The sequence below is a fragment of the Mastomys coucha genome, unplaced genomic scaffold (assembly GCF_008632895.1).
Source record: "Mastomys coucha isolate ucsf_1 unplaced genomic scaffold, UCSF_Mcou_1 pScaffold6, whole genome shotgun sequence".
Taxonomy (NCBI): domain Eukaryota; kingdom Metazoa; phylum Chordata; class Mammalia; order Rodentia; family Muridae; genus Mastomys; species Mastomys coucha.
Window position 1 is genome coordinate 35,505,839 of NW_022196912.1, and position 25,984 is coordinate 35,531,822.

The 25,984-nt window shown below is 43.3% G+C and overlaps 1 protein-coding gene across 1 annotated transcript in view; it reads left to right on the forward strand.

Moving 5' to 3' along the window:
• Nbas (NBAS subunit of NRZ tethering complex) overlaps positions 1–25,984 on the forward strand; it is a 386,817-nt gene that overhangs the window by 326,020 nt on the left and 34,813 nt on the right. The window contains exons 54-56 of the transcript XR_004114347.1: positions 1,775–1,907; positions 3,466–3,551; positions 23,952–24,257. The gene's annotated coding sequence lies outside the window, so the exon portion shown is untranslated. The remainder of the gene's footprint in view (positions 1–1,774; positions 1,908–3,465; positions 3,552–23,951; positions 24,258–25,984) is intronic.

Sequence of the window (25,984 nt, forward strand, 5' to 3'; positions counted from 1 at the left end):
TACTGAGCCAGGTAGGATCCAGTTCTTAAAACACTTCTTAAAGGACTATGTAAGTCAGGTCTCTGCTACTGTAACAAAATAGCAGAGAGAAAAAAAACTTAAATGAAAAAGAAAAAGACTTATTTCAGATCTTGGTTTCAGAGGTTTCAGTCCATGGCTATTTTGGGTCCAAGATGAGGATAAACTTCATGGTAGGACTAAGTATTGATGGGAGCAGAGTTGCTCAACCTAAGATACAGCCTTTCCAGACACATTCCCAGGGATTTATTTCCTCCAACCAGTCCTACCTCTTCAAGTACCATTTCCCAATGATGTTTTGAACTTATGTACCCCTCAATGGAGTAATATTACCCAGATGAGGCCAGCATCTTCTAGGTCTAATCATCACCCACGTCTGAACATGGAGCTTCAATACATGAGCTCTGGGAGAACACTTCAATTCCAAACCACAGAGAGGACCAGTGAGCTCACCAAGTCTCAGATTTCTCACTTGAAAAGTAGGAACCCTAGTTGATAAATAAGATGATTTCGGCAGAGGACAGTGGGAGATGATCCATTCCATGGCAGGCAGATATAGCAGCAAATACGGCATGCTTCCAGAAGCTTCTATGCTATTTGAGGTGACAAAACACATTTTGAAAGCAGGAAATATTCATGGAGATATTCTAGAATGCTGATTTTGTAGTTCAGCGAGCACTCTTTGGCTGAGTTCATTTCTCACGGAAACACATTTAACAGTCACTTGGTGGGGGAGGACAGATAGTTAGGCACCAGTTTCTCCACATCTCATCATAAAATCCATTAGCAATATGGACAAGTGTTTCTTCTAAAGCCTTAACATCTTCTTTGTTTTCATCTGACTGCTGCGTGGAGCTTCAAAAGTTAAACAAGGATGCTGTCTGGAGAGACCTCGACAATGGATTTTCACTTCTACCAGGGAAGTTTCTCTGACTCCCTCTCCTTGTGGTCCTCAGAGACTTGGGTTGAGAGGAAAGGAGGGAAACTTTTCTCTGCAAGCATCCTTGGAAACAGCCCTCTAGAGAATGCTATGCAAGCAGCAAGAATAAACTTGTACTTGAGAGTTTTTAGCAAGGCCGGGCAAGATGACTAACTCAGGAAGGGTGCCAATCAACAGCGCTGGCAGATGTCTGTTCACAATGGTAGGTGGCCAGTGAAGCGTTCCCTCAAATATTTGCTTGTCAGCTCCTTGAAGGAGAGCCGTTTCAGCTCTTCAATAGATTGCTTCTTTGTGGCTGCCGCAGCTAAGCAAAACTGACGTCGTACACGGAGGGCCTTATGGAGTTGAAATGGGGAAGCATTTGAAGCTGAGAACTACACAAACTTTGTCCCAGATGTGCCATTCGATTTGCTGAGCTCAGCCCACACACCTGTCCCCTGCGGAAAAGCCAAGCCGGTCTGTCCCACGTAGCTGCCTAGGCAGGACAAGGGTGGCTGCTCTTGACTGACTGACTGCTCAGTCCTCTCTGCTGCTGTGCCTCACATATTGGTAGGGTCTAAGACTTCTTCAGTGGAGGGAGATAGTGCCACGTGGCACAAATATCACTGAATCTTACCATTTAAGGAGCACGTTTCCCCCAGCACATGGCTAGAGATGAATGGAGTTGCATACTCAGTGACTATAGGTGATTCCAGATTTATTCCCTACATGAAACTGGATATTGTAAATGTCACAGACCCACACCATTTTTAAACATGGTGGTGGCCTCAGAGTCAATGGGAATTTGAATTTCAAGCTCACTTTTTCTCCCACCAGGAGGGGAAGAAGAAGCTGGGTAGACATCTGGTAGGTTTGCATGATGGCTGATGTCGCTGGTGTTACCTCAGAACTCTTCCCTGGTGATCTTGTTTGGAAGATCTTTCTGGAGGAAGACACATATTTTGGCAAAGTAAGCACATTTCTCTGCTTTGCTGGGTTACACTAATGTCCCTACTGTGCAAAAAATAAATTTCAATTTTGCTTATAATCAACAAGATGATAACCTTATTCATAAAATAATCTTGCTTCTATCACACAGTGAGTGTAGCCTTTATAAAACCCGAGGGCTGACTAGTTTGAGGAGCTAATTGACATAATTTGAAATCAAATGATATCATCTCACACTTCTAGACTCCAGTAGAAACAAATAAAGGGGAAACGACCCATCCCACCCCCAGCAGGAGTAGTGTGGAGCACCTGCTACACAGAGTGGGACTTTTTGGCACATAGTGGGGGCTTTCTGGCCCACTTGTATAGCATGTGCTTTTGGGTCATTTTCACAGTGTGCATTTTCTTGTGCACACTCTGTTGCATGTAGTTCTTCATAAAACTTCATTTTTCATGTGTCTCATAAGCATCTTGAGTCTCCATCCAGGAAAGTGCATTTAAGTATTATAATGAGCCACAGGTCACCTTTCCCTGGAGCACCTCTCTGTGCTAGTTGCTTCAGCCAGTTCCTAATCAGCCTATACAATAGGGTGGGATGGGGAGGCTTGTATACTAATTTGTAGCTTTTGCATATAGCCTTCTGGTCCTCACTCTGCCCTGCTCTCCTCCTCATTGGCATATGCTGTGTAAGGCCAAGCAACTCTCATCTATCAGATGGGCCCATGCTTGTTATCTCCTTAGATTTTCATCGGGAGAAAGAGAAAGACAGAGAGAGAGAGAGATAGAGAGAGAGAGAGAGAGAGAGAGAGAGAGAGAGAGAGAGACAGACAGACAGACAGAGAGACAGAGAGACAGAGAGACAAACAGAGAGACAGAGAGACAAACAAACAGAGAGACAGAGAGACAGAGACAGAGAGACAGAGAGACAGAGACAGAGAGACAGAGACAGACAAAAACACAGAGAGAGACAGAGACAAAGACAGACAGAGGCAGGTAGTATGTCTGAGCTCAGAGAATGCATTTCACAAGCACTGGCCAAGCTGAATAGGAAATCTCACAGTAAAGATTGAAACCAACTTAGAACTCTAAGATCTTTGAAGGCAGAGTGGTAAAGGGGTATAGAAAGGGGGGAGATGGAGAAAGAGGTAAGAGTCAGACAGTGATAGGTAGAGATGTAGAGACAGGGGCCCAAATAGGAAGAGAAGGAGAAACACTTAGGTAGAGGCAGAGATGGGGGTAGGAGAGACCTGAAAATTCCTAGAGATAGCCTCTAACCCAAAGCAAAAATTGGCAATGAAGTATGGCACACTCAGATCACCCCAGAGTTAGGAGTTCTTGTTTCTTTCTTGCTCACTTACTAACTCTAATCCTCTACACATGCCCCTAGGGAAGCATTTCCCAGTTTTCTCTATGGGGTGGGGACAAGCCTGCCTTGCAATTAAGAACAGAGGAATTCCCCAAGAAATGTTGCACATTCAACCCTAATAAGAATATATTGTACCATTTAATGCTCCAAGTGGCCCATTTGGTTGGAGTGTGAAACCGGGTGAATTTCACATACGTCTTCATTTTCTTCCCAGATTTCTCCTGGATATCAGAACTATGTCACAGTTAAAGCAGCAGAGCTCACCCGAGGGTCTGACTGAACACCCTCACCTAGGGCCAGGTAGGATTCCTGATTGGATGCAACAAGACTTTTCTGAAATTTAAAAGTAAACTGCTTTGTATTTGAATAGTCTTTCTTTGCACTTATAAAGTGTTTCCCGCACACTATTTTCTATGATCCTGGACAAAACCCCATGTGCAGATATTAATCTCATTTGTTAATGAAGAGCCTGAGAATCATAGATATTAAATGGTTTGTTCAAGTTTGCCAGATGGAGACACTGGGATCTGAACTACAGTTCCCCAGTTTACTATTCCCTTTTCCTACCAACCACTGGGAACTGAGTGTTGCCAAACTGCAATTCTTGTGCCAGGGGTCCATAAAACTGGGTGTTTGTAAAGGGACCTGTTGCTGCTCTACACTGCATGGAGTCTCTCTGCAAAGATTAGAAGGCTAAAAGCCCCTGGTGCTAGAAAGAGAAGTGGTCCCATGACTGAAGCTGACTGCAGTCTGCTGACCCTCTGCGGACCCTCTGCTCAGAGTATTTGAGCATGACTGATCCATGGCTCCTTGGCTTCCTAACCCTGCCGTGTCTGGGTTCCTGCATTGGTGAGCCAGGAAGTTGTAGTTTACCTTATGCTCTAGCCTCAGAATTTGTACTGTGATCACATGTGCCTGCACTCATAGGGAGAGACAGGTTTTTTTTTTTCCTCTGTCAAAGTCACACAGGACAGAGAGCAGGTGCAATAGGAGATGCTACTGTGTAAAATATAGTCTGTCACTAACTGCTGTATAGCCTCCAGAAGAAACTGATGTGAGTATAAACACTTGCACACATGCATGCACACAGGGTCACACCAGAGAAGATCTAAATTTGAATATGGAGGCAGAAAATCTAAAGAAATAACTTAAATTGAAATCACATTTACTATTTTAGACTCATATACTGAGTGACTGGACTGTAGCTTAAATGTCAGCCCCTCCCTCAAACAAGGAAAACAAAATCCCCCAGATTAATCAAGCAAGCCAGCAAGCAAAGCCAGCCAAACAAACAAACCCATCAGTGATGCCCAACAGTCGGGAGTGGGGAGGTTTATGTTCTTTACACTTTTCCATCCTCTGTTGATTCTCAGAGTCTTTAAAAGCAGGCAGTCCGACTGCCCTTAGCTTTCTTGTACTTTCAAAAATGTGTGTGCGCGTGTGTGTGTGTGTGTGTGTGTGTGTGTGTGTGTTTAAGATAGAAGCCTGTATTAGCGACATTTCGAGGAGAAATGGACATTGGAGAAGCGCAGTTTGACTCGCACTGTCTTTGTGGTTGAGGCTCCCCACGGCTCAATGCTTTTTATTGTCCTCCCAGCTTCCACCAGACTCTGCCACAAAAATCCCTGCTGGGGCACTTGAGTAGGTGGGGGAACCCTTCTTACCTCCTGCCCTCCAAGAACAAACAAAGAATCAGGAGAAAAATGAAGATGTGAAAAATAAGTCTGACATCTCAAAGGCAAGTGGGGGAAAAAAAAACCAACTCCCCAAAGATTACCTTCTCTTTCTCTCCCTTTTAAGACAAAGGTGACTTCTTTGAGCTGACTTCTTTGTTTCCCACTGAGCTCGCTAATGTGTCTTAATTATCCCACTCTTTATTCCTCACAGCATCCAACTTCTCTTTATTATTTGATCAAGTCCATTTCATCAGCCGCACACAAGTGGTACGTTCTGAGACAGAAGAAATTAGCCATGAAATGAGCATCTCCTAAATATTGGTTATAACACCTCCGTTTCTTTCTTTCTTTGTTTATTATCTATTTATTTATTGAAGCCTCACTCTGAAGGCTCTATCCTGAGGTCTAAATGACGAGGGGATCTAGGATGCTGGGGTTTAGTGGCAGGTGCGTGGTTCAAGGGTCAACCCCCAGCTTCCTTCTTCATTGTTCTGCCAGCATGCTCCTGAGAATAAATGAAGTGGCTTGTCAGAAGTCAGGAGCATGGTCCTGGAGCACAGGAAAACACTTCCTGAATTCTAACCATCGCTGTTTCCATTCAGCAAATCTGCTTCCATTATTTTTCTGTTTAAAATGCTCCATGCAACCCTGCTGAGGATCAAAACCCGGCCTGAACTACCTGGATTCTACCTATGGGTCCTGCTTCTTCCTTTCTGGGCTGCTCCTCTGAGCCCCCACTAATCTTCTTTTATCTTTTAGAAGATTTGGGGGTTATGTGTTAGGAGAGAGGCAACAATGCCATTTTCCATGCCGGCACTTCTCTCTTCCCAGGTCCTTTGCTTTTCCTCCCCCATCCCTGCTCTAGCCTAATGCCCTCTCTGCCCAGCGCAGGCCAGGTCTCTGCTATATCCCAAACCACAGATGCTGGTTCCATACCGTGTCTTTCCTGGGTATCCTGAGCTATGTGTAGGGACTGCTGCTGGTAATGACAGCAGAGATGTGGCCATTGTAAATGGTTGAAGTGAGCAGAAGCCAGAAAATCTGCTCCTGGAGACTGAGCACATTTTCCTCATTCAGAGACAGAGAACTGAATGGCCCTGAGCAGTCAGGAGGCTTCTGCTATGATGAGACATCTCTGATGAAGCTCTTCAGTTTAACAAACGTGAGGCTGAGACCTCCTTCCACTGATTTTTTTTTTTTTTTTAAATCTGAATGTACCATGACATTTCTAGTTATCGGTTCTGACTTTACATATGTCATGAGGCTTCTTTAGGTCCCGCCCTTACAGAGGCCGTGGTACTTCCATAGGTGTTGCTCTTTCATAGAACTTCTGTGGTCCTGTCCTTACATGGGCCATGACATTTCCACAGGGACTATACTTTTGTACGGCCATGGTGCTTCCTCAAGCACCATCCTTTTTGCCTTTTCTCCAGTTGGCCTCTCTCATCCCTCCACAGCCTTCAGTCTACCCCTCTACTACTACTCTCTCCTCTATAATGAAGATGGCCAAGTGCTGAGCTCCCGGACGCCCTCCCGCTGAACCCTGAATACTACATCTGTGTCACTATAAAATGACCAAGTGCCACCAACAAACCTCCTCCTATCCGAGGCTGTGGAGAGATACCCAGCCTAGCTTGCTGGTGAGGTTTATAGGTGATAGCAATTTTTATTAATTCCAAACTCTATTTCCTTTCCTGGGAAGAGACGAGCAGCATATAAGCAACTATAAGCTCTCTGCAGGGAAAGCCAGATCTCATCCACCTCCTCCACCTTGCTGAGGGAACTAACCTAGCAGTCCCCTCCTTGGCTTGAAAATGTCACCTTAAGTCTAGCCTTAGTCCGTGGTGTATGATAGGATACATGGGATTCTTTTCTTTTTTTTGTTAGCTATTTTCTTTATTTACCTTTCTTTTTTTTTCTTTTTCTTTTCCTTGGATGTTTTCTTTATTTACATTTCAAATGATATCTCCTTTCCCAGTTTCCCCTCCAGAAAAAAAAAAACAAAAAACAAAACTCTCTGTTTCCTCCCCTCCCCCCCTGCTCACCAAAACCACCCTCTCCTGCTTCCTGGCCCTGGCATTCCCTACACTGGGGCATAGAACCTTCACAGGACCAAGGGCCTCTCCTCTCACTGATGACCAACTAGGCCATCCTCTGCTACATATGCTGCTGGAGCCATGAGTCCTACCTTGTGTACTCTTTGGTTGGTGGTTTAGTCCATGGGAGCTCTGGGGGTACTAGTTAGTTCATATTGTTGTTCTTCCTATGGGGCTGCAAACCCCTTCAGCTCCTTGGGTCCTTTCTCTAGCTCCATCATTGGGGACCCTGTGCTAAGTCCAATGGATGGCTGTGAGTCTCCACTTCTGTATTAGACAGGCACTGGCAAAGCCTCTCAGGAGACAGCTATATCAGGCTCCTGTCAGCCAGCACTTGCTGGCATCCACAATAGCGTCTGGTTTTGGTGATTGTATATGAGAAGGATCCCCAGGTGGGTCAATCTCTGGATTGTCCTTCCTTCAGTCTCTGCTCCACACTTTGTCTCTGCAACTCCATACGTAGGATTCTTATAACCAACCATTGAACTAAAGTAGGCACCCCTGTGGTTGAATTAGGGAAAGACTGGAAGAAGCTGAGGAGGAAGGTGGCCCCATGGGAAGACTAGCAGTCTCCACTGTCCTGGACCTCTGAGATCTCTCAGACACTGAGCCACCAACCAGGGACCATACACCAGCTGGTCTGAGGCCCTTCAACACATATACAGCAGAGGACTGCCTGGTCTGGCCTCAGTGGGAGAAGAGGCTGCTAACTCTCTAGAGACTTGAGGCCCAAGGAGTGGGAAGACCTGACAGGGACATTGTCTTGGAGATGAGGGGGTGGGGGGAGGAATGGGATGAGGAAATATGGAAGGGCAGACCAGGAGGGGTGTAACGACTGTATTGTAAAAATGTAAAGGTAAAAACAAACAAACAAACAAACAACAACAAAACCCCAAAACCATAAATGAGAAAGTTTGAACAACAATACAATGTTGTGGTTTACTACCTAAAAAAGGAAAAAAAAAAGTCACCTTAAGAAGTGGATTGCATAAGAGCCCCCAGTGGAGAAATCTTTTATGATTATATTTTGTGCTGACAACAGCTCTAAATTAGAGGGTGCAGCTGACTGGAATGAGCTTAATTCTCCATACAAATGTGGGTTCTCAGAAAGAAATCGCTTTTTTCAGGTCTAAAATCTATTTTATCTCCCCCTAATTAGGAGAATATGTAAAGCAAGAGTAGGGGATGGCGTTCAATTTGCCATAAAAAGCAAACCCAGTAGTTTATAAGATCACACTTCCCAAACAGGCTCTGGCCCATTAGAGGAGATCATACATAATTCAGGACTCACTTGTTACTGTGTGTATCATGCAAATTTGCTCAAATTACATTTGGGAAAAAAATGAGGTTCATCTTCCAGCTTTAAATAGACTATTCAAAAAGGGGAGATCGAAAAGCCTCAGAGATGCGAAGGATTTCAGTGACTTCTGCGTGAACGTGGGCTGGGAGACCCCGGGTGACAGAGTGGAAAGCACAGGATGGTTAAGTTGTACACAGAACAGGGACCTAGCAGGCAGCACCTGCATCCATCTATTTCCCATGTCTGCTTTGCACAAATATCTGTCAGCTCCCATCACAGGGAGAATCCTTCTACTCCGGACACCTTTTGTTGCTGACATAGTGTGAATGTTGTCCTTCAGGAAGGCGTTGTTTGGGATATTAAATACAAATATCATGGCATGGTGGGCTCACAGCTACACATGTGTATAGGCCATGGATCTGGAGATTGAAAGTCTAAGTAAGATGAGAGAGTTCTCTGGGGCAGGTAACATCTGGGTGGCAGACCATGACTGACTGTTTTTTTGTTTTTGTTTTTTTTGTTTTTTGTTTTTTTTTTTTTGCATGATGGAATATGGTGAGGGAGCTCTCTGGGGTCCTTATAAGGATCCTAATCTCAACATGAGGGTTCTATCGCCATGACTACCTTGCTTACCCCAAAAGTCCTAAAGTTATCACATTGAACTATTAATTCATTATTTATTTATTGAAGCCTTGTTTTGAAGGCTCTCTCCTGCAGTCTAAGTGGAGAGGGCATCTAGGAGGCTGGGGCTCACTGGCTGGTGCTTGACCAACATGTCAGTCTTCATCTTCTCTGCTTCTCCTCCTCATTCTGCTTGCCTAACCCTGAGACTGAATGAGGTGGTTTGAGAGTTCACTAACACCAGGCATTAGGGTTTCCACATATAAATTCAGGGGAGAGGCAAGAACTTTGCCTCCAAATGAAGAGATACACAGAGATATCTCAGGATCAAGGCAGATCAGAGAAAGAGCCAGTATCTAGAAGGTAGAAGGCAATAAGGGATGAAGAGTTGGGAAATTTGCACAATCCCAGGAGGGCTTTTCAAAGTGATCACAGATCTTGTCTGCTACATCTGACAGCTAGATAATCTCTTCCAACCTATTATTTACAATCCTAGAGAAAAAAAATCCATCAATTTGTAGCGCACTTTTAAAAATAAATTTCTATCAAACAACATTGAGGAAGACCACACTCACAGTATTCACGCACACAGCATGCACCCACACAGCACGCACCTCCACACCTACTGCCACACATAGATAGCCTGCTCAGCACAGACTTGACTACCTTGTCTCCTCAAACCGTCCAATGGCTCCCCTTTGCCATCTCTCACAGGTAACAGGATGTAAATGGTATGGTCCAGCTGCATTCTTAGACCCCTGTGCTATATTGTGCATATACCTGGATAGCCTCATCCAAGGTTGGAAGCCTCATCCATTTGACCCACACTGTCCCACCCAAATGGGTTTCTTCCCATGCCCTGGCAGCCTCATCAAAGGGATGCCAAGCACCATCAAGCTTCTTGGGTCCTGCTGCTAGACTGATCTTATCGGGGCAGACTACTTCTGGTTATGCCTTTGAACGCTGAAAGCACCTGAAAGCACCAGGGTCTTCTGTGTCATAGACCTTAAATTTCTGTTGTCTTGATGGACAAAGCATACCCGAGTCTAAATTTCTACTCCAAAACACTAGGCGCACTGCATTTTTTAGAAAAGAAAGTTGACTTAAAAAAACAAAAAAGCTGTATTTCTTTCTTGGAATATATTATGTGATTTCTTATTATACATAGCTTTAAAATATTACAATCCACAAAATAGTAATTTTTCAAGTTCTAGAACTTTAGCATACAGAGGTCTTTGTAGCTAAGTCAGTTAACTGCCTGCCAGTGCTTGTGTGTGCCTGTGTATATCTGTGTGTGTGTGTGTGTGTGTGTGTGTGTGTGTGTGTGTGTTTGTGAGTCTGGGTGTCAGAGGGAGGCTGTGTGTGATTGGGAGCATTATGTTTTGTGTATGTATGTGAGCATGTGTGTGTACTGTGTGACTATAAGTGTGAATGTGTGTGCTGTGTGAATGTGCATTGTCTGAGTCTGTGGTATGTGAGTATGTGTGTATGTGTGTGAGTATATGGTGAGTGTGTGTGAGTATATATGTGTATGTGTGTAAGCATATTATGCACGTGTGTGAGCATATGTGTGTATGTGTGCAAGTGTGTGTACATGTGAATGTGTGTATGCTTGTGGATTTCTATCTTCTAAAAACCATGAATGGTTTCTCTTCATTCTTCTCCCTTCAGTGCTAGGGATTAAACTCAGGAGCTTTGCGCATCCTGAGGAAGTGTTCTACCCCTGAGCTACATCTCCAGCCCTCGTGAGTTCCAATTGTTATGTGGTCTGCAGAGTTGCAGACTTAAAAATGCATAACTTTCTAGAGCAACTTGGATCTCACAGCCAGGCTTAGAGACGGCACAGGTGCTTCTCATTCGCTTTTCCTCCCCACATCTCTGCTGGAGATGGCTCTCATACACCTGCTCTCCCATTCTCAGGTACAGATGGTTCTCACTCACCTGTCACCCACCTGCCACCCACCTGTCACCCACCTGCTTTCCCATTCTTGAATACAGATGATTCTCACCTACTTGCTCTCCCACATTTTCAGGCACAGATGATTCTCACACACATCTCCAAATTCTCTTTCTACCAACATCCTCACCTGAGTGGTACATCTATCACACCTGGAAACTCCTACATTCACACATCATAGTCACCTATTTGTCACCTGACATTAGTGCTCATGCATGGCAGTGTACATTCTTTGGGTTTTGACAATAGCAAGAATGGCATCTACCTTCTGTTCCAGTGTCGCACAAAGCAGTCTCTTTGCCCTAAGCATCCACTGTTGCCCAAATGTACCACTTATTCATTTTTCTCACTGAACCCACGTTTAGCAAGCACATTTTAAAAACATTTTTAAAAATGTTTCCATAGTTTTGGCTTTCTCTAAAATATCATATAATTAGATCCTGTGGAATGCAGTCTTGTTAGAGAAATGTAAGTTAGTAACATCTATATCCTGTGCTTTCCTGTCTTCTGGTCATGATAACGTTTCTTTTTAGTGTTGAATGACATGGTATTGCTTGACTCTCTAAGCCTAGTTAACCTTTCATCTACTGCAAGGCATCTTGGTTGTTTCAACACTATATCAGCTTGAAACAGAGCTGTTACAAGCATGTGAAGGACTTTGAGGGACATACATTTTCACCTCCTTTGCATAAATTCCAAGGAGTTGCTGGTTCTTGGATATTAGGGTTTTTTTTCCATTTACTTACAAGTTAAAAAAGAAAATATTATCCATGCATTCCATATGGTATGTTTTAAATATGTCTTCCTCTTTTTCCTTTCCCTCTTGCCTGCTCTCTTTCAGAGGCAAGATCTTACCCTTTCACTACATAACCCAGGTTAGCCCGACACAAGATCCACCTGTGTCAGCCTCTTAAATTCTGTGATTGTAGGAGTGAGATAGAACACTCAACCTTGTTGGTTTTTTAAATGCTGATATATCTTATTTTATTTGTGTGTGTGTGTTATATGATTGTGGTTGTATGTGTTCACCTGTGGTGCACATATGTTTGAGTACACGTGCACATGTTTGTGTTTGGAAGCCAGCAGACAATGTCAGGTGCCCTTTTCAATTGATTTTCGCCTTATGTTTTTGAGACAGCATATTTTCTTGAATCATGAACTCACCAGTTGCTGTAGACTGGCTGGCAAGTATGCTCGGGGGGCTCCTCCTGTCCCTGTTGAGATTACAGGTGTGTGCTTCTGCTCCTGGCTTTTAATGTGGCTGTTAGAGATCCAGATGTGGATTTTCAGGCTCACACAGCTGACAATTTCAAGAGATCCATCTCTCTAGCCCATCTGAAGCAGACAGCATGAGCACACTGATGCTCGGTGCATGAAATAGCAGTGATATGAACTAGGATGAAGCAGGGGCATGATCCAAGTCCAGTTCTTTGTACTTCAAATTGGGCAAGAATTATTTCATCAATCTGGGCTCCTAAGATGAAGGGTCCTGAAGGAAGTAAGCTGTCTAATGTGTTTCCTTCCTGATGAGCTTAAAGGGCCCATTCAGAGATCTCCATGACAGGAAGCTGCACATATGCAGACTGGAAAGGTCCTTGGAAACTACTCTTTCAGAAATTAACCAAAACAACTCTCCAATCAAAAAACAAAGCAAAACGAACACACACAAAAAGCTATATAATGACCTGACAAAATCCCCCCCACTGCTCAGATTCTGTACCAGATTGTGAATCAAGGTTGATTAGTGTCAGAGTTCAAGTGTTTATTTGAAAACTCTCCTATGGTGTGTGCTCTGTAGCAGTGGTTTCAACCTGTGGGTCAAGACTTCTTTGGGGGTCAAATGGCCCTTTCACAGGGGTCACCCAAGGCCATTGGAAAACACAGCTATTTATATTACAATTCATAATAATAGCAAAATCACAGTTATGAAGTAGGAACAAAATAATTTTGTGTTTGGGGGTCACCACAACATGAGGAGCTATATTAAAGGGTTGGAGCATTAGGAAGGTTGAGAACAACTGCTTAAAGGATACTTACTCTTCAGTGACATTCCTGACCACAACCAGAAACAAATATTCATAATGAGAAAGTGGTGTCTAACCCTAGAGAGCCATCAACTGGTGAATGAACAAAAGGTAATATACCAATACAATTGGTATGTTGGTAGCTAGAATATTATCCTGCCACAGGAGTGGCAGAGTACTAATTTATGCTACCATATGTTGATAACATTTAGCCACATGGAAGAATCCAGACAGACGCTACATGCTACATGGTGGCACCCATCAGAAATATCCAGAATTGACTGATCCTTACAGACAAAAAGCAGACAGGTGATTGGCAAGGGAGAGGGAAGAGGAGAGAGGGGAGAGGAGAGAATAGAAAGTAACTTTTTAATGGGTACGAATTTTTCTTGTAGAAAGATGGAGATGTTCTGGAACTTGATGTAGATGATTGCACAGCATTGTAAAGGAGCAAATGCTACTAATCATGAATTTTACACTGCGTGTATTTTACCATAAAAGTAGAAAGCAATGTTGGGGTGCACTGATGGGGGAGGTGCCAAGAGATCATGGCATCTTTTGCTCTTAGGAACTGGCCCTTAATAGCCAATGACCAAGGCCAAATGTGACCGCAGGCAAAGAAAAGGGGAGGTTACTGACATGGGAGAGTGCAAAAGAGGCCCCTGGTCTTTTCCATGATCTGCTCTTTCTGGTCCTGGACAATACAAGGAGGAGCACAGTGGCCCTTGGAATTTCCTCTGCGGCACTACTTTTCAGCTACTCCAGCTGTCAGTTCCTGGCCAAAAGCTTGGTGCTCGAGTGATCAATAAACCAAACAAGGCCATGTGCAACTGAGGAGTTTAAAGGAGATAATTAAACAAACTTCTCATGCAAGCACCCTTACGGGGATTAATTGAGATTTAAATAATTAAGCCTCTCTGGGTATGCTAGAGGAGAAATACAAATGAGGAAGGGCTGGGATGGTGCTGAGGCCAAACCCACAGTACCAAGGGAGATGCTGCATGGGTACCAGTTTTACTTCCTAGAATCTAAGCTCCCTCCTCCATTCTCCTGACTCTTTTTTGTGCGTTCATCTTCTTCCTGAGTGCAAAGTCATGCCTTGACATTCCACTTTACCATCTCTCCCTGGATTCTGCCATGCCTCCTGCATGGGCTTCCAGCTTTGCTAGAATTTAACATTTTAAAGCACAGCTCCATTGCCCCATCTCTCTTTGCCTCGCTTGGTCTGCTGGTCCTCTGGCCCCGGTGACTTTTCCAGCTTTCTCTCCTGCTCTCTGCTGCTAAAAAGAGGGCTTCTGGTCTTGTATTTCCCCTTCATCTTCCTGCTACTGAGCCTTTGCATATCTAGTGGTATTCAGCTCCACACATGATTATAATTCTTCATTGGGGTGCCTCCCTATCTCCTCCTCCAAAGACGAACATTTAGGTGCAAAGCTCGTCTCTTCTCAGATTCCCAGCATCTACCTTAAGCAGCTATGCACAGTTCACACTATGAACTGAGTGAGTGTCTTGTAACCTATGTTAAGAGAAGGGAAGGTCCAAATTCCAAGGTGCAGATGTGCTTTGGAAAGCAGAATCTTTCCATTTAGGAAAGATAGAATGGTGTTTCTGTTCTGTACCATCGAACCACTGCAGGTGGTCTCTGCCGGGAGCAGCATTCACAGATTGGCTATAGACTCAGGATCAGTCAGTCACATCCAGAGGGAGAAGTGAAATGGCGTTGACTTTAGCTCAGTTCAGATCAGGCTTTGACCCGCAGACTGCAAAGAACTCAGCTTTCAGTTTGTGCTTGTGCACTGAGGATCCTGAAGCTGTACCCTCAAACCCCAGCCCCCGCCCAGGTGTCCCTGGGTTCCTCTCAGGGACACAGCTAGAAGTGCTGAGCTTATCTCTACTACTACTACTAATTATTCAAGGAAAACAATAAAAGAACATCACCAGCTCAGTTTTCTTAAAACAGATCCATCTATAAGCAGAGAAGCTCCCAATGAATAGAAGCTTACAATGACAAACATGTCCGTTGAGTCTTAGTGACTACAGTCATCTGTGAGGTCTCTGGGCATTGCTACTGTATGCATCACGTGTGGAGGCAGGAGCTGGGGGGAAGGGCAGCTCCTGGGGATAGGGGATCACTGCAGCTTCAGTATGGGACTTGAATCCAGTCTCAAGGGTACATATCTTCAAGACGTTCTGGTCATTACTTGGCCTCTGGCTCCCTTTCAGTGCCATATTTACAATCACCTTCAATAATCCAGCCATTGGACTTTAAAGAGCAAAGCAGCCGGGCAAGGTTAGATAAAAACAGTAGGTATGAATGATTAAAAGAAAAAAGTACAAGTCCCTGGGTGAGGACAGTAGAGATGCTGATTCAGTTTTCAAAAGAAGAACAACCTTAATATCGAGGGATCCTTGCTGGGCCCAGGTAACCTAGATACCACCTCTCAATGAAAGTTATAGACTTGTTTCCAAGCTGGATCTCAGTGGCTTTCAAATCACAGCTTCTTGGATTTATTGCAGGTCATTAGCCACTGTGCTGCGACACAGGGAAGAAGTGAGAAGATTAAAGTAACAGCTAGGGCCTTTGAGAAAGAATTTGGCCAGTTTCTGCTGCCTGGAGTACACTGTTAAATCATTATCACTTGTTAATTCTCAGTATAACGTTAGGGAGGGCAATTATTATCCAAGTGGCAGGGAGTTTTCAATTAATTCTGCAGAGCCAGTCACATGTTAACTGGCTACATCTGAGCTGGAGATGAGTTTCTTGGGGGAATTAGAATGTGGATGGGCAAGGCTCCCTGAGTTAGGACCTGATGTGAAATCTATAGCCCAATGCGAAGCGAATAGCAATGAGTGACCAGGGTGGCTTAGGGAAGAAAGCTGCCCTTTAGTTTGGCTCACGTTTTGAGAGAACAGCCCACTGTGCTTGGGAGGCATGGTTGCAGGACTATGGGGCTGATCATACTGTAGTCAAGAACTGGAGCTCAAGGGATGCTGGTGCTCAGTTCACTTCTCATTCTGTTCAGAACCCCAGCCCATTGCTCACATTCAAACTGGGTCGTCCCTTCTCAGTTAAACCTTTCTGGAAACACCCATCATAGATGCATCCTGAGATGTGTTTCCATGGTAAGTTTAAAGCCAGTCATGTTGACAACTGATATTAACTACTTACACTTATTTTCAAATTAGTTGTATTTCAAGACAGTGGGGTTGCTGAGCCTTAAGCCTAGCATGAGATCCTTCTGAGAACAGGGCTATATGACTTCAAACTCATATGCCTGCGAAGTGGGCTCTGCTCCTCAGCGTTCTGAGATGTTAGAGGAAATGCAGTGCAATAAAACAGTACCACCACCACCACCACCACCACCACCACATAAAAAAGCTGTCTTATGGAGCAGGCTAAGTTGTGATAGATGCTTAATTTGCATAGAGCTGCTCGTGTGATGAAGAGAGAGCCCGTATGTTCTCCTATGTGATCTTCAGCTAAGATACTGGTCTCCTAAGATATTGTAGGAACAAAGTGTAATCTGTAGAGTGCTTAACTGAGTGTATGGTCTCTAGTAAGGATTCAGTAAATCTCAGTTCACAAGCAGCCTTGTGGATACCCTGCTGCATCCTCTCATCCTCCTCCCACCCCCCCAGTACTTATCAGCTGACTTCCAAAAGTCAGGATCTGAAGTATTAGCTATGTCTGTTTGGAAGGGACTGTAAAGGCAGTCTGTTGGGATCTACTGTGACTTGAACAGAGAGGGCATGAGTTTCACAGACTGGATCCAATGACTCAATACACTGAATGCCTGGATGCAGCCTACTGATCCCTTACTTTTCCTCAGTGGGGGCACCTCAACATTGTTATGGGAAGGAGTCAGAGAGACCTCCATTTTTCTGTGGAGATACTAAGTGTGTTTCAGACATCAAGAGCACCACTTGCACCAGACCTTGTCATCTTTCATGTGGAGAGAGTAAATGTGGGGCCTGGAATATTTTCTACTGGCTCCTTGTCTTCATCAGGTCCACATTGAGATGTACCAATACCTGGGCCAGACACAGGATGCTTGGACCTTCAATGTGAGGTCACTCACTCTTCAGTGTTGCTGTGCCTTTGTTGTGATGGGGACTTTTAGGATTTGTTTTGAGCTTCTTTGGCTTAAACTTAGGTTTCACTTAGTATTATTTTGTATTTTCTTGGAATTGGTTTGGAAACTGCAGATCTCTGTCTCTCTCTTTCTCTGTCTCTCTGTCTCTGTCTCTGTCTGTCTCTCTCCTCTCTACTTTCTTCTTCCTTTCTCTGTCTCCTGGTCAGAATGGGGTTTAAAGACTTTCAGACTTCCCTCAGAGCAAAAGATCATAAACAATAATGTGCCTAGGCCCCTCTGGAGTCTGATACAGCCTAGGGATGCCTTCTCAGAATATATAATTACAAAGACAAAACATAGTTAATAATGTCTTATTCTGTTGGTATTTTGTAAAACCTCAATTTATGGCCTACCACTCTCTGTGCTTTCTGATAGAGAATTAAAAAAACAAGATCTAATACAGATATAACCTTCATAAACTCAAAGTACTAATGGGCATAAATAATAGTTTTTATATACTAGCAACTACTGTAAGATGATGTAAACATGTCTGCTTGTCATAAAAATTCCAGAATTATTAATACTAGTCTGGTTTCCTTTCATAATGGATAGAAAAAGCTACATTTCAGTTAGAGATGAATGAAAATAAATATATAATTGTTTCCTATTCATGATTTGGATTGCCTGGTTTCTATAGCTTGTGGCCTTTGTTAAAAGTGTATCTTGGACTTCTATGAACAAGCTGAATCTTCACCTACCTTTTCTATCTTTTATAGATCCAATGACAGCTTTCTCACTCCTTAGTGAGGCATGGAAGCATAGGGCTAACTTTGCAGCCTAGGACCCCACTTGGCTTGGGCTATACACATACTTGTCTTCCAATAATGCACTTGTCTACCTAGTCAGTAGTCTCACCTGCATATAAAATGCTCACACATCCAACTCCAAACAATTGCCCTACTAGCCCTTGCTTACCAATCTAGGACCTATCTGCATCAAGTGGCATGTACACCCCACTCTGAGCAATGAGATCAGTTTTTCTTCCACTTAATAACCATTATATTTGGAGAATTTCTACTCAAACATTGTCCTAATATATCTAGAATGAAGGTGGGAACCCAATGTAGCCTGAACTAGTTTAGGGTGCACATACAATTAGGCAAATTATGTCTCCAAATGTGAACTTTTAGGGAAAACTCCTATTTACCATCTTATACCTATGAATAATTTGCCATGCATATAATTAAAATCAGATACATTGTAGGAAGGGACATTTATAGTGAGCAAATGCCTGCATAAGCCAAGCCTGTCAATCAAAGTACAGAACTCCAAAATACAGAACATCCAAAACTATGCCCTTCATAACCAAACTCCTTCTTTTGAACTCCATTAATGGATGCCACAGGAAAAAAAAGCCAGGTCCCCTCCCCTCACTCATATAGCCTGCTGTCAATCCTCACAGTGTAACCCTTTCTTACCTGCTCTGTCTCTTAAACTGTAGTTTCTATGCTGTCTTGCTACATGAGAAGTGATTTATTTAATTTTTAAGTAAGAGGGCAAGAACCTGGACACACCTGGCCTAGCACTGGACCACCAGTAACACCAACAAAATAAGGGTTGAGTGGAGTTGGAGGCAGGTCTTTCTCACCACTGCCCCCTGTGGACACATTTGGTCATGGCAATAGCATTGGCCTTGGCCCTCAGTGTATTAATTAAATTGTAGAGATACATCAAGCTTGTACTTTGGGATGTCTAGCTAGGCCCTGCTCCTAAATGCAATTCCACTAAGCCCCATAATTGCCCATGAGGAAAACCCAGCTTTCATGCTGGCAGACATATGGGCTGCTTAGAAATCGACAGACAATTGTATCCCACCCCCATTTGGCTTTCCTTCAAGAGAAAAAAAGATGAATTAGATATTGAACAAAATTATTGGCTGAGTGAAAAAAATAGATGTTCTTGAGCCAAAAAAGAATAAAAGAGGTGGTGGAAAGCTGAGAATAGGCCATTAGAGAGTGACAAAGGCATCCTGTGGTGGAGAAAGGTCATGTGCAGAAAGAAACAGTCAGTCTCAGAGACTGAGGTGTGGAAACAATTCTTTCCCAGGGTGCCTCTGGCAGCTCCTCAGCTTGTGGTGGTGGGAGAGGCTGCTGTGTTCCTGCCCATGCTTTCACTCACCTTTTAATACTATTCTGTCTGAAATCTCTCTTTTCTTCCCCCTCCTGGGTACACAGCTGCTCACTTCATGCCTTTATGATGAATGACTCCAGCAATGGTGGAATACCTGGCCTTAAAGGCACAAGAAGAAAGGACACAATTTGGGTTCGAATTCTAAGTCTTTATCTTGTATCCAGAGGCTTCAGGGAAGTGCTCATCCTTGCCATTCTTGCCTGAGAAATGTAGGCAAAGAGACAAACAAAGAGGCGTGTGCACTGCGGGATCAGCATTCAAACAGAGTTGGTGAGGGGCATAGAAATGCAGAGTCCCAGGAAGGAAGGCTAGCCTTCTCACATCTGGGAAGAAGTAAGGAGTGTCCCCATCTTCTGTCTCTAAGATGAGTAAGGACTTGCTTCACCCAGGATGGTGGGTACCACACCTGGGGTTCTGTAGCCCAGGCTTATTAGTGCCCAAAGTCCCACTTAACCTATAAAATGGGATGATGGTCTTACCAATCATAGAGATGGAGGACCTTAGCATGATTCTAAAAATGTTCTTGTGAGGGACACTGCATATTGACTTTATTCTGCTTGTGAGCTCTCTGTGCCCAGCATCCTCCAAGCCTTTGATTTTCCTACTCTCAGCTTGGCTATGGCTCCCCTCAGTTTTCCAAACATAGGAGACCTACCCATATATCTCTTCTAGATCAGTCCCAGGCTAGTTCACAAACTCTCAGGTATTCTTAACCAAGAGGACAGTTCTTTTGGTGACTGTGAGTGGGTCTCCATCTTCACAACAGTCCTGACCTGGCAGCATGTGTGCCTCAAGATATGTCTCTTCAGTTTTCTTTTACTCCAGCCTGAGCACAATGCACTACATATCACCCCACCATTTAGGTTTCTTAATAGTCTGAACCCGAATGTAGTGGCAGATCATGGTAGGCTATTGCTACTCATAATTCTTGTGGGTCATTGTCTTAGAGTTTTACTGCTGTGAACAGACACCATGAGCGAGGCAACTCTTATAAAGAACAACATTTAATTGGGGCTAGCTTCCTGGTTCTGAGGTTCAGTCCATTATCATCATGGCATGAAGCATGGCAGCAACCAGATAAGCATGGCACTGGAGGAGCTGAGAGTTCTACATCTTGTTCAGAAGGCAAACAGAAGAGTGGCTCCCATGTGGCTAGGAGGATAGTTTCCAAGCCCACCCCCACAGTGACACACTTCCTCCAACAAGGCCACACCCATACTAACAAGGCTTATACCAACCCACTTCCTAATAATGCCACTCCCTAGGCCAAACATATTAAAACCACTACAGTCATTAATGATACAGGACAACATTTCAGTTTGGACATGAAATATTCCTTACATGATCAAATGTGGAGCACTTGTTCCTCTGCTGGAGGAAGTATGTCACTAGGGCCATGCCTTTGAAGGTTATTTCTGGTTTGTTATTTTCTTTTCTCTGATTTCTATTCACCATGAGACAAACAATGTCTGTACACATTTCCACTGCCATTATATTCCACTCATCATGGACTCAGAGTCAATGGAACCAAGGAAAACAAATTGAGGTCCCTGGAACAATGGACTATAGTAAAGAATTCCTTTCTTGAAGTTGTTTTCTTAGACATTTGGTTATGGCCATCATAAAACTAATATGGCAACATAGAAGGGGCATCAGTTACTTTTCTCACTGCTGTGACAATACATCTGACAAAAACCACTTAAGGAAGGGAGGGTTTCTTTTGACTCATTGAAGATATGGTCCATCATGTCGAGGAAGGCATGGCGGCAGATGCATGAGGTAGCTGGTCACAGTCTGTCTATGGACAGGAAGCAGTAAGACATATAATACCCATCCAAGCTTTCTCCTTTTTATTAAGTCTAGGATCTCAGCCTATGGGATGGTATTGCCCACATTCAAGGTTAGTGTTTTCCCTCCTCAGTAAACCTCTTATGAAACACTATTAGAGACACATCCAGAGGTATGTCTCCATGGTGATTCTAAATCCAATGAGGCTGACTATCAAGCTTAAATATCACACATAGAGATCACTTATCATTGTGGTGTTATATCTGGGAGTTGGGATCTTCTGACAACTTCTTCTCTTGTCTACTGTCTTGGCTAGACTGACTGCAAGCCTGGGCTCACTTGGAATGTAAAGTCTAATTAACGTCATGTGGTCTCTCTACACTTGTTCATCGTCTTCCTTCTGCAATAGAGTGCAACGACGGGTGAAAACCAGTTATGGAGCAGCTTGTACCTAATATACAGGGAAAAAATCTAACTCTAAGTGTTTGTATAGGGCATGCTGAGTCACTGAGGCCATCTTTAGAGACCCACCACAGTTTTGTCCTTTCATGGTGCCAGCAGTCATAAAACAAATCTTGCATGCCTTTGTCTAACCTATGAAGAACTTTCTGAAGTTTAAGCACAGTGAGTATCATTGATAAATATGATTGATGATGGTGACAGTCAGGGGCAGCCATAATGGAAGGTACCACGGATGATCAATGGCCTTTGAGACTGTGCAGGGCCTATTGGAGATATCTCTACCCAAGGACAGATTGGCAAAGGTCTTTTGGAAGAAAGGAGCAGGAAGTAGAGAATGTCTAGGGTGAGATGAAAACTAATAGTTCTTTTCTTCTGTTAGTAAAGCCTATTCCTCATAAACCCAGATGTGTGATAACAGTTTGGGTGTCTGCTTTTCCATATCACAGTCCCAACCCTGGCTTCCCAAGGGGCCTTCTAGTTTATAACAAAGCATTGAAACCCAGCGAAAGAAAAGGAGCTTGGTGGTATGAAGGGAGCTCAAGCAAAAGTTGGACAAGCTGATCATGTGGGTTGCTCACAAGAGCAGGAGGAGGGTATGTGTCACCCTATGTCCCCATTGCTTTAGTTTCCAGATCATGTACCTGGGGCTACCAGATTCAGACTATGTAAAGAAGTATTCTTCCATGAAAGAGGTTCTATGAAAAATAAGTTCAGAGAACGTATTCTAATTCTTTTGTTGTTGTTGTTTGGTTTTGTTTTTGTTTTCTTTTTCTTCCTTCCTTCCTTTCTTTCTTTGTATTTTTTTTTTTTTCGAGATAGGGTTTCTCTGTGTAGCCCTGGCTATCCTGGAACTCACTCTGTAGGCCAGGCAGGCTGGCCTCGAACTCAGAAATCCACCTGCCTCTGTTTCCCAAGTGCTGGGATTAAAGGCATTCACCATCACTGTCCGGCCAGAGAAAGTATTCTGAAGAAGCTTTCTTCAACTAGTAGCACACCAGAGTTGGGGGGTATCCAGTTCTGTTTAGCTCAATCACAGAAATGACAAGTTTTACAAAGGACAAAAGATTTACTTCTGAAATAAGCACCCTAGTTAGCTTTAACTGTCACCTTGACACAGGCTAGAGTCATCTGAGAGTCTCAACTGAGAGGTTGGCCTGTGGGTCTGTCAGTTGGCAGTTGTCTTGATTGTTAATTCACTTTGGAGGGTCACCCAGTGTATTGCATCTCTGTATCTCTCTCTGCATTGATGGTTCTGGGTTATATAAGAAGGCTAGCTAAGTATGAACCTGGGTTAGAAAATTTGTATGCAACATTACTGCAAGGTTTCTACTTCTAGCTCCTGTTTGGGTTCTTGCTTTCGCTCAACTTAAGACATGGAAGTGTAAGTATAAACAAACCAATTCCTCTCTTAAATTGTTTTTGGTTAGAGTTTTGTCACAGCGACAGACACGGAAGTAGTGCAACAGCCAAACATGGAGACAGAAAAGCAGGTCTCACAATCACCTTTATAGAAATTTATGGGACAATGAAACAGGGCAGTCTGCGGTATAGAAAAATATGAGTGTATAATAGCTGCTGGGAGTGCATATAGACTTATACTACATATCCCTTGATAGGACGCCACTTTGTGGAGACTGCTCTCTAATTTCACCTTTACAGAGGTTCTTGAGATAGAACTCAGATCATTACTCTTGCATAGCAAGCACCTCTACCCACTGAACCATCTCACCTGCCCTTGACTGGCTTTTCAACCATCACAAATGACTGAAGATTAGATTAGAGTCCTTCAATAGCCATGGGTAGATTGTAAAGTGGTTAAATGGGTTTGGCTACAGTCTGTGATTATCATAAAGGTTATTCACAGAGACCTTAGCTTGATAGTTGAATTGGTAATTATTATAAATAAAATGTCAAACACTTTCGATTTTATTTTACTTACTGTAATCCAATCTTGCCCTGCTACACCAGAAGTAAAGTACATCTACCTACATAATCAAGCAAAAGTGCCATATCCAAAGTATTGTGTATTTTAGCATCTTACTTCCTAGTTACATCCTCCCAGGTTAGAAATGCCTTATTTTGTCAGGAATTAAAACCATTTTCCCCAAGGGCGACAGAGGCAGGCACAGCTTGAGATACCTAATCTCTCTAATTCTGGTGTGAAATCAAGTGTTTTCCCACCAGGAGCTCCTCCTTCGTTATCTGTACTATAATTCCAGAACCAACCAGGACACTGGAACCATGGCATTCACAAGGATACAATTGAATAGGACTGGACATTTTTAAAATTAAAATATTTTTACATATGCTATGTTTATATTACAGGCATTGCACACACATATAAGTGAAATGGGGAACCCGAATAAACCTTGCACACATCCCTAGTTATATTCACTGTTAGCTAGTTATTTCCAGTTGATTTAGATAAAAAGCCACTGACTGGTCTATGTGTGGCTCACCTTTCCTGTAGACATGTAGATATCACCCCTCATTGAAGATGCTTCTCTTTACAGCAAACGGAGACTTTTGAAGAAAACCATCACTGGATACAATGCCAAGATCAGTGAATCATGGGGAGTACAGCCCTGAAGGATACATCTACATCACAGGTCCTGTATCTATGGCTCATGGAACGTTGCAGAAAAATGGATGGCAAGAGAATAAGAACCAAAATACCACTAAGGGTGAGGCTGCTGTGGAACAGTCTCTCCTAGAAAGGGCTGCATAAACAACACTGAGAATAATACCATTATCAATGGACATGTTAACACGGAAGGGTGAAATTTCATGTGGTCCCATTCCCAGACAAAGAACTACAGGTAACTACTGATGCTGGGAGAAAGAGAATTAACCTCTCCCAGGGATGATCTCCCTTATTGGTTGTTCATTGTAGAATGATCATCCTTGGAGATATATATCCAAAAACAACAGAAACTCACCACATTCTATTTACATTTGTGCACACAATGCATATATGTAACAAATGTAATAAATGAAATAGAGATTTATAACTTGAAAGGGGGCACAGAAGGGGTTCCGGGGAAGGTACCTGACAGGAGCTAGAGGGAAGGAAGAGAAGGATGAAGAAATGTAATTCTATTTCAATTAAAAAATAGAATTAAATCAACAACTTTAGATGGGCAATGTGGCTCACACTAGCTTTGCTGCAATCCCTTGGCTTGTGAGGCGTTGTGGGGGAGTCGTCTAGTGCTCCCTTAGAGAAATGGGGACCTCCTTGGTCTAGTTCAAACTTCTTGAAACCAGCATCTTTTTGTTTTGGCTGATGCTCATGATCCCTGTGTCTTTTTTGACATCAAAATGCCCCTACCCCCAGGGCTCTTCTAAACAAGCTTGCTATATGGAGCTGTGTGGCTTGATTACACATGTGCAGACCACCAGCTTCTGTAGTTTATTCTATACCCAGTCAGTCACTCTTCCCTTGCGCCTTTCCACTTCTCTAACTCATGTGTCCCTACACCTTACCTTGGTAGAAACACATGGAGACATTCCTAGCCTCTTGATAGGCTGCTTACTTTCGCAAACCTTGTCATTTCAAGCAATATTACTGCAAAGCAGGCTTGGTTCAGTATTAGTTCCAGATTCTGCTCCTATCAAAGCAACTACTTCTCACCTGTCAGATAGTCTTCAGGTGCTTAGCATCATGGCTTAAGTAAAGATGGTCATCTCTCTCTGTGCCACACAGTGCAGAAAATGACATCAAACAAACATAGATTACAACAAGCGACAAGAAGGGGAAACCCTTGCAAGCACTGTCATTGTCAGGAAGAAGAGGTTAAAGTCACCTTAGATGTCTTTACAGACCACTCCCAGTCTCAACTAGAGAATCAGGTGACCATCTGAGGAACTGAGTCAAGAACTAAAACATGTCACCTCTGTTCACTGTTGTGTCTGTGGTGGGTTTTGTTCCACATGCTGCTGTGAACTCAAGGAATATTCTGCTTGTTTTCAGAACTGCAGCTCAGTGAAATTCAAGAGCATTTCTTACTGACAGGTACTAAAGACTATGATATACAGAGGGGGCCTGCTTGGTATGAAAGGAGGTATCTGATGGACTATAGAAATGTAAACATGGCCTTCCTAATTTGGTTTTAATGGTCTTCATTTCTGGACATTAACCAGAGTTTTCATTGTAAGTACTAAAAGATTTGCTCTCCAGGCCAATTCTTCCCTTTAGAATTACACTAAAGATTTGACCTCAACCCCTACAGTTCCTTTATTTTCTTGTTCCAGTGAATTGATTCTCTAGTTTGGGAGTTCTGGAGTCCGTGTGGAGTGGTATTTACTGCATTTTAATTGACTGGATTGCCTTGGTCAGCATTAGGGTTGATTTTATATGAGATCCCAAACTCACCTGAATGCCTGAATACTAAGACTTAAAGCTCTTCTCAGATAATGATGGAAACAAACACAAGGCTCCCTCTCTTCTCTGTGTTCGTTATGAACTGGCTGCATTTTTGAGCCTGACAGGAGGCAATTGATTGCAGCGTCCAAAAGCACACCCTCCACTTATACACTGGTGGGTATA